This window comes from Poeciliopsis prolifica, unplaced genomic scaffold (assembly GCF_027474105.1).
Source record: "Poeciliopsis prolifica strain line A6 unplaced genomic scaffold, Auburn_PproV2 SCAFFOLD012, whole genome shotgun sequence".
In the NCBI taxonomy this organism is placed as follows: Eukaryota; Metazoa; Chordata; class Actinopteri; order Cyprinodontiformes; family Poeciliidae; genus Poeciliopsis; species Poeciliopsis prolifica.
In genome coordinates this window covers 11,562,170-11,571,856 of record NW_026562387.1, presented here as the reverse complement: position 1 = coordinate 11,571,856, position 9,687 = coordinate 11,562,170, and the positions used below count along the sequence as shown (strand labels likewise).

The following is a 9,687-nucleotide window of genomic DNA, read 5'->3' as shown; positions in this document are numbered from 1 at the left end:
CATTCAAGACCTCCTTCATGAAGTTGGAGCCAAACTCATCATTCCACCATTTAGGCATCCTGGTCAGTTCAGCAAGGAAGAGACAGAGGAGACCCAGACCATTGCTCGGCTGCTACCCCATCTGGGGTTCTCCGGTGCCTCTCACTTTAATAGGAACTGTCAATCTGGCACAACTTTTGTGTTTTGGCAAATTATCAAGGCGCATTTTGTGTTGCAAACTAAATTATTTCTGTATGTTAATTGTTGTAATGCTATGTAAAAAGTTAAATGTCTAGACTTTTGCAAAAAATATTCAATTAAAACACACTTTGGCAGCACACTTGACTTTCTTTCTGTATTAAGTTGAATTGCAAAGAAAACAAATCAAGTACAATTTACAATATCTAGTAAAAACAAAAAAATCCATAACAATTTCATATTTTATTATTGTACACCATACACTGATTTAAAAAATACTTAAGACAAGCTCAAGGAGAAAAATTTTAAAACATAAGTTTCAAGACAACTGCAGTTAAGAAAACAAATTTTAATAAATTATCCAACTGACTTTTAGAGACATTTGCACATCTCTGTATGTTGCATGAGTAACAACCATGTACAGTGATTCACACAGCTTGAGATTGGATATTTGAAATGCAAAGGAACAAAAGGGTTAGTTACACATTTTATAATTCTTATTGCATTGACATGAACACATCAATGAAGGTGTTGAAGTAAAATAAGTCCAGTTTAGATTTCATTTGATCAATGAAAGCCTCATCACGCCACACCCGCCCAACAGTTATTGTTGTTAGCGTGTCTGTAACAAAGTCGCACCATCCAATCCGCTGATTGCCAGCTGTAGGCATGTGAACGCCTCAAAACTGAGTGCTCATCCTGGACCTTGAGGTGAGCAACCTGAGATGCATCATTCTTCATGCTGCTTTTTACAGCAGACTCCTCTGCACTTCCTCTGCCAGCATCACGGAAACGGCTAGCAGTAAGTCTTGGTTGTTGAAGATGTACCCATGCAGGACATCTGGACTGCTCTCTTGTTCTGGCTTCTATTTCATAATAACATCAGTGACATAATCATATTAAATTTTGACAAAGGAAACATACGTGTAAAAAACGTAAACCAAACCTTATACCTGTGTAAGCTCTGTAAAGTGTGGAGTGCAGATATCTTTTCCGCACCACCATGTTGCTGGCAGGTTCAGGATGTTTCCCCTTACAAGAAATACACAGAAAGATGTCAAACTAAATAACAAATAAATGGATGAGTGAGCAATTTGTTAGGACATAAAGGAACTGATTTGGCACAGTTTAGATTTTTACCCAACTTGCAAACAAATTAATTGATAGCAGCTGAGCCTGTTTTTTTATTGCCTACAAAAAAGAAACATTCCAAACAAACTATGACAGAAATTATATTTGACACAAGTAATATTGAGATTACAACAAATTTTATATGGAGATTATAAAATACAGGTGGGAAAGGAACGTAAATGGCAGTGCGACACAATCAAAGGAGAAATAAATTGTGTACATAACTATAGTACTGTTATTTTAAGATCAAATGTGTATGACAGTATATTGCAATGTATATAATTTAGTATATCTAGTATATTTATATATCACATCCCATAGGACAATGTGTACCACTCTTTTTTTCTTACCTGTGTTCTTGGTTTGTGCCATCTTTGTAAATCACTTGTGCAGGAGGAACAGTTGGCAGCTGGAGTTGGGAGTAGTGTGCAGTCTGGTGAAGAAGTGCAACTACATGATTGCAAAAACCTTTACCAGCTGCACAGCTACAGGAATAATCCAGTAATTCAGCCTTTTCTTTTCCAACACCCAGTGATATCTAAAATAGACAACTGTTTTAGTAACACATACATACATCAATACATATAGCATGTTTAGCTTTAAACAGCAGATTCTAGTTTGAAGGTAAGCTTCAACAGCAGCAGAAAAAACACAGACTGTTGCAACCGCAACAAAAACAGAAAACAAATAGTAACCTCTGAACAGGAAGATGTTAGAAAAAAGCTCTGAGTTGTCCAGAAGTCGTACGTGGAAGTTCTTCATCTGTCAAATATGAACAGGAACTCGAACTACCGGCTTTCTGACTGTTTCAAACCTGCAGCTCATGCAGTTTCTCATTTTTCTTCATGGATCTGAAGCATCTTGCTCTGACAACTACCTGTCCCTCGACAATATTAGACACTGCAGGCATGCAGGAGTAAAGCACAGTTTCAACATCAAGCGTCATCTAGTATCTTATAACTAAGTCCTAGCATGCTGTTTTTCACAAACTGTACTGGTAAATACATTTCAGAATGCAATCAGAATATAATTGAAAAGTTGAAATTATGTTTGTCTTCAATATTCCACGTAATTTAGCAAACTAAGTTAAGCTTCATTATGATGTGTGTAGTTCATATATTGTAGCTAGCGGTTAGTTCGCTAAGCTACGTCTTTTCTTACCTTGATAGCGGTGGATATATCTTTCGAGGAAGAACTTGTATCCTTTCACACGTTTGTTGGTGGATAAATTAGCCGCTGCGATTTCCTCCGCATCAGCGAAAGAAGGGGCTGGCAAATTAAGTAAGGACGATGAAAAGAACCGGAGGAGAAGAGCCATTTTTCAGAGTACTTGAATTACAGTCAACAAAACAGGAAGTGCCGCAGCCCTTCCAGTTGCCGTGAAAAGCCCCGGTCCCCGCCCCGTGTGCGCATGCGCGAGGTTCGGCCGGCTGTGCGCATGCGCAAGGTTCGGTCGGTTGTGCGCATGCGCGGGGCCGGGTCGATTGTGCGCAAGCGCGGGGATCGGCCGGTTGTGCGCATGCGCGAAGTTTGGTCGGTTGTGCGCATGCGCGGGGCCGGGTCGGTTGTGCGCATGCGCGGGGCCGATTTTTAAAGCGGATGTGTGTTTAGACAACTTCCGGTGGCTATAGCGTTAGCATTAAAGGACTAGGAAAATGGCTCAGTCTCGGAGCAGTTGTTTTTGTTTAGTTCCTGGTTGTTCATGTGGGGGAAGAAAACAGCCTTATCTGTCATATGATGCGTTCCCGACGGACCCGGACCAACGGAGGCAGTGGATCCAGGCGATCCGAAGAGACGAAGGTCCGGACTTTTGCATAAACACGGGGAGCACTTTCGTATGTAGCCGCCACTTCACATCGGAGGATTTTGTTAGCGGATCCACCACCAGCCGCCTTAAAAGTGGAGCTGTTGCTACCTGCGTTGAGCCCTGGCTTCTGTTCAGCAGTGCTGCCTGGGTTTTGGACTACTAGGATTATTTTCTGCCTTGTTCGTCATTGAACCATCATTTCACTCCGTACCTAGGTCTGCAGTGTTTACCTCTCCACCTTCCACCACATGACACATTTCCTGTGTGCTCCATGCTTTTCTTTTATCCTATTTTCTTTTTTTTTTTTTATTCAGTTTCCAGTATAATTAGCCAGATTGATGTAATTCACAGATTAATCTGATTTATTTGTTTATGATTACTGAGTGTTATTTTTTTTCTAAAGACTGTCAGATTCCAGTGTTCTCTCAAACTCCATGAATTGCTCTAGCTTGTTTGTTCGAGCAGACAGCCAAACCAAAGTTGTGTGTCGCTTTCTTTTTCTATTCTGCTTTTAATCTCTTGGGAACACTCATTCCATCTCTGCTGTTTAACATCGATATAGATATAAATACTACTATAGATAAAAGCTTATTTGGGTCACAGAGCCTACCTTCCTCCTTAACTATGTCTTGGTAGGACATTACTTTTACAGAACTGGTTAAATAGATAAATGTGGCACCTTCAAAAATCAGGCCAATGAAGCCCATAAACTAAATTGAATTAAAGTGTCAACGAGCATAGAAAGTACTGCTGCATGCCGATGACTATTGTGAGTTACAAAACATAGTGATGCATCATAAACACATCAGTACTGCTTGTATAGAATGTGTCTGTAAAAATCAACATAGGCTTAATTGTAGTAATGGTTGTTGTAGTAACGGCCATCATACAAAGGAACATTTAATCACTTGTGATTTAAAATGAAGGGGAGACTGAAAAATCTAGAGTTAGACATAAAGCAAGGAACTGGAATAGGTCAGTTCAGTCCGTGAACTACACTAATGCTTTGTAAATTATTTATGTATTCAAAAAAATCCCTGGAGAAGGCTAAAATAGCCTGCAGAAACCGCGATGTTTCTACATGGTGGTCGGGAATACATCATGAAGGTTCTTCGCTCAGTGTTGCCCCAGGAGTGGACTTCTTTGGCTAATTAGGCTTACAGCCCTTTAACATTTAATAACGGCCAGCTGGATCTACAGTTCAATATTTAATCCAAGTCCATACTGAGGGATTTCACCAAGATTATCGGGATTAAGGGACAAAAGAGTAGCTCTCCATGTTAGAAACCCCACCCCCAGTAGTTAACAGATATATGAACAACTCTCACAGCACTAAGTGGAGACGTAAAAACATTCCCTGCCTGCAGTTTTCTTTGTTACGCTGTAGAATCTCAGACATCAGAGAAGAACAGATGCGTGCTCTGCATCATGCAGCCGGCAAAATCTGTGTCAGAGCTGTGAAGGTTATGAAAAGCAGTGAATAGGATATATTCAGAGAGGCTGTCCTAAAAAGCCTCATCACATATGGGGAGGTCAGTCGACCATCTGCTGACTGATTGTTATCTTGGACAGCTTTCCACATATCTGACCATAAAAACCGACACACTAAAGGCATTCTCTCAACTGCTCTGAATTGGAAACAAAACCAGAAGCCATAAAGGAAATTTGAAAGTTCTTGAGCAGAAGATGTCAGGTTCAATTTCAGGGAACCGACACAAACTTAAACCTTAGAGAGTAAGTAAATTGGAGGTGTAAATTTAACAATAGGATTCTGGCTCACTTTAACAACACAGATTTCTCACCTGTCTCTAAGTCCTTGTTGGCTTTCATCTGAACTGACTTCCCACTTGAAAAACAGATAATGCTAACATGGCCTACTTATTTTCCCCTGCCTTTGCTCCTGTGTGTAATCAGTAGTGATGGCATGTCCTCTTAAGGGAGTCTAACACTGAACGCGAGAGGCTTTGCAGCAAAAGGAGAGACAAGAAACAGACACACATCTAACAAAGAGGAACCTAGACATGAATAAAATAACTGATCAAACATATAGAAATGGCAAAAAAATGGACCCAGTATCATAATTCTGGTTGATAGGTTTATGAAGCACTTTCTAAGCTTGCTTTCTCTGTTTTTATTTGTTTTACAACTTCTAGTTTTTGTTTGTTGTAAAGGAGTAATGGAGAGAAAAAAAATATATTTTTCCACTTTTGGCTTAGATTTGTTTGAGTTCTATTTTGCTCCAACATCAGACATAAAACTTGAAGTCAGATCAAACCAATCAAAGAAGAGAAGTACTGTGAAGAGTGAACATTCATTCATGCATGCATAAGTGTCACAAACAGCCAAAGAGGAAGTTAAAGTTTTGCTGTGTGAACCATTCAATTAAAGATTTTAATAAATGTCTTAATATTGTATGACGTAAAGCAATGTTTTCTTATTTATTAAAAAAACGACTTCACAGTATTTTCTGCTACTGATTTTAGTTTACACAAGGGGAATGAAACAATTTGTTCTTAGCTTTTTTTTCTTTTTTTTTTTTTTACAGGGTCCAGTTACACCTGAGGATTAATAACTTTGAGTTCTGCACTGTACCCACAGGACCACGGACCACAAAGCTGTAACCACTAATGCTGAACAGATGTTCATCAGCTGCTGAAATGGGATGAACTCTTCCCGCACGGTGGCTGGTTTCCACTGGAGGCTTTGGCTGCATTAAGGCGTCGCCACAATTTATTGCTTGCTGCGACACAAAAATCGCATGATTACAAGGTAAACGGTCACGACCCAGTTCAGTCGTCAACTCGCAGCAGGAAAGATACGTCTGCATATGAGACAAATTCAAAAACAGGATATGTTAATATGTGTGGTTGCTTGTGGGAGCCTCTTTGCTTGCGTGTGTACGCGTGTGTGTGGGAGGGGTATTAGCATTAGACTGTGTGATGTGTCTTCGATTTGACCGAGATCTGGTAACTGATTGGCAGGTTGCTGTTTAATCACGGAGTAGAGTTGCTCCCGTGACCCAAAAAGGAGATTGAAACAGGAGCAGTTCTTCTGACTAACCCGGCAACACAGATGGGCCATGTGGGAGGACAACAGATTTCTGAAAACTACTAATAGATGGAGTGAGTTCTGCTTTACCCAGAATAGCACCTAACCTCTGCTTCTCTCTCTGTTGCGTCGTAAGAATCAGACAAATTGGGACCTCTTTTTCTCCAACATGAACGTACGTTTAGCATTTTTCACAAGGGAAGTGATTTTTCAATCCACATAGTTATCAGTGAGGAGAGAGAGGAAGCATTAATGAGCCAGGAGATACTTGAACATATGGTTATCTGATGAGACCACCATTCGCCTGCTGACTGAGAGCCATATCCTAAATTAAGATTCCTCTGTCCCAGCAGGGGAGGGACAGTGACTGGAGGGTGCTGAGGGACTGAACACGGCAGTCAAGTCTTTATATGTAGGTTATGCTGCAGGATTGTTTTATACAACAGGCTTGTTATGGTGCGTTTACGTAAGTGGTCCAAGGCAGTGTGGGTCAGTAGACCTAATCCTGTGTGTGGAGAGTAGCTGTCTTAACCAGAGCCATTTGATGGACTTAGCGCTGCATGGTCATTTGCTGACGTGAGCCATAAAGTAGCTCCGTGTTGTTTTATTTGAGCGTTCATATGGAAGTAATGTTGATTCTCTTTTCATCCTAACAGCTTTTCAATTAAAAACTGATGTCTGAACCTTCAGTTCATGTTTAGCATAAAACACAAACAGGAAGATATTTTGAATTCAAATGCTTACCAGGCCATATTTTCTAAACATATAAAACAGTAATGGCCATCTCAGATTTTTTTGTTGTGCTTAGCCTTTTGTTTGACCTATGTGACTGATAAAGCAATATTTACTGCAACAGCTTCTTAAGTGGTTTATGCAACATGTAACATCAGGATCCATTATCACATCTGTTATTAACTGGATGATTATGCATGGAGTTTTCTGAATGTATTTTTATCTACAGCTTACTGCAAAAGTTACAATTGAGGTATCTGCTGCTCAGTATACACCGTGTTCCAAATTATTATGCAAATTGGATTTAAGTGTAATAAAAATTTGTTTTTTTGTCGTGCAATTAAATTCAGGGCTCTTTGAATCACTATAATTAATTTCAGAGAGCTGGACTGAGAAGTTTGTCTGGTGAACTCAATTAATAATCTTCCACATTATTAAGCAGGCCACAGTTTTCAAGCAGCATGTGAAAGAGAAAGGATCTCTGCTGACAAAAATCATCAGATAATGTAGTGCCATATGACAAGCTATGAAAAAATTAGACATTTAACGAAAACTGAAGCGTTATCATTGTACTGTGAAGAGATTTGTGGCTGATTCAGAACAAAGATGGTTTGCACAGATAAAGGCATCATGAGGAAGGTTTCTCTGAGACAAATTCATCAGATTAAGAGAGCAGCTGTTAAAATGCCCTTACAAAGCAGCAAACAGTTATTGGAAGCTGCTGGTGCCTCTGGAACCTCAAGCTGGAGGATCCTCCACAGGATTGTGGTGCATTAACCTACTATTCGGCCACCCCTAACCCATATTATGTTATGTTCTATTATATTATCAGAAAATATGGCTGATAAGTTAATTTTGGAATCCAAATTCCAATATTTTCAGTGACAACAGTAGAGAATAGCAAGAACTGTGATGACAAGTCATAGGATAGAGATTTCCCACAAATGTGAATTCATATAACACCCTCTTCCAAATTAAAGTTAATAAATTCAACAGCCACAGCTGCTAGTCGTCAGATTACATATTAAGTGTTAACATAGTCCCGCAGTAAAATGTGTGAGAATGTTGCTTGTGAGAACTCGTTCATGAAAACTTGAACTTTGTACAGATATTGGGGGTTTATTGTGAAGCTGTAATGTTTTGTACACTTCAGAGTAGATTTGACACATTCTCTTGCAAGACTGAGTTGCTATAATTGCTTTGTAATGCACTTCTCTCAAAGCTTCTGTCACACTGTATCTTTTGTTGCCATGTCTGTTGGCTAACCTAAAAATAATTTTTTTGTGGATTCAATTGTAAAAAAAATGGTGCATATTTTGTAAAACATTAAATCCTGTCACATCTTTGCAGCCAGCATGTCATATAAGATGCATCCTTCGTTTGTAAAGTGCATGTGTTTTGGGATCAAGGTTTTAAAGTACACAGTGTATGTCTGCCATAGAAAAATGCTAGTTTTAGCCAACATTTCCAAGATGCAATATTTTTTCAGGAGGCTATACTTCCTGAACTCACGTTCTGCATGTTAACAATATATTTGATTTGTAACAGCCGTGGATGCCCAATCCTAAAACAAAAATATTTAAAATAACTGAGATCTGAAGGCCAGAGAGAAGGGGGGAGACATTGTGTAATGGTAAAGACAAAACAGAGTCAGAGAATTATGGGTTACTTGCAATTTTTCGCTTCTATACATTTTCCTGATCTCACAAAACTCTAACTGACAAGACCATAAAGATATCGAAAATGAGATGTTGCTGAAAAAAACAACATTCATGTCTGGTTGTAATGATGTGGTTCCCTTATGTAACTTAAGGTTGTTGACTATGACAGTAATGTTCCTCTTCGGATGTCATGTTATAAGCACCGGTTAGTGTGGTTTCCTGCATCTGTAAACAGAGAGTCCTCCATGGGATTGAGTTTCAGCAGACACTCAACCAATGAAATGTTCAACATCCTTGTCTTAAACGCTCGTTATTGAAAGGATTCAGTTGATACTTCCAGGTTTTTTCCTATTTTTTTACTTCACAATTTCTGAGCCAGAGGGAGATACTAAGGTAGACCATTCCCACCTTTTACAGTGTGAATGATTCTGGATCCTCCATGAGGAACTGGAAAGTGGTTCTAAAGTCAAAACCTTCTCTTTTTCTCTCCTGGATCAGATTGCAGTGAATTGAACTAAACAAAAGCACAGAATCCTTAACACTTTCTGTATTAACTTTATCTCCTCTCCTATTTTAAGAGAAAAATCTCATGTGTCAGCCGAGTAAAATTTGGAGATGCCATACCTTTTCAATTTTGACAGCAATAATATGCAAAAAAAAAAAAGAACCAAAGAAGTAAGAGTTTCATTTAAATGTGCTATAGAATATTTGTGAGTTCAGATTGTTATTGCTAGGTTGCTAATTTAATTTTCAAGCAGTTTTAAGAAACCAGTGGCTACCTTCTTGTTTTCTGACTGTCCAGGGGTGTCGGTGCACATTCCTGTGTGTTTTTCTTCTGATTCACACATTCCACAGGTTTTAAGAGAGGCCATGATGAGCATATTTCTACAGTGGTGTGGCAGCTCTTTGTTTACATACCAGACATGCTCCAGGGAGAAGGAGAGACTGATGAAATGGGCTCGCCTGGACAGTCAATGCAGTCATGTCGCAGTTTCTCAAAAAACAGAAAAAAAAGGAAAAAAACAGACCAGAAACAGGATAAATGTTCAAGAATGGAGCTTATTTATTGATTTAAAAAAAAAAAAAATTACATATGAATCCCAGCTGGAGATTCCCTGTCATAAGTACCGG

The 9,687-nt window shown here is 39.2% G+C and overlaps 1 long non-coding RNA gene across 1 annotated transcript; it reads right to left on the bottom strand.

The window, feature by feature from the left end:
- Positions 1-511: 511 nt before the first annotated feature.
- LOC129364869 (uncharacterized) lies at positions 512-2,094 on the bottom strand. The gene is made up of 4 exons (XR_008606484.1): positions 2,004-2,094; positions 1,659-1,846; positions 1,131-1,209; positions 512-1,043 (listed from the first exon to the last, which is right to left on the bottom strand). It is a non-coding gene; the product is annotated as an uncharacterized LOC129364869 (long non-coding RNA).
- Positions 2,095-9,687: the final 7,593 nt, after the last annotated feature.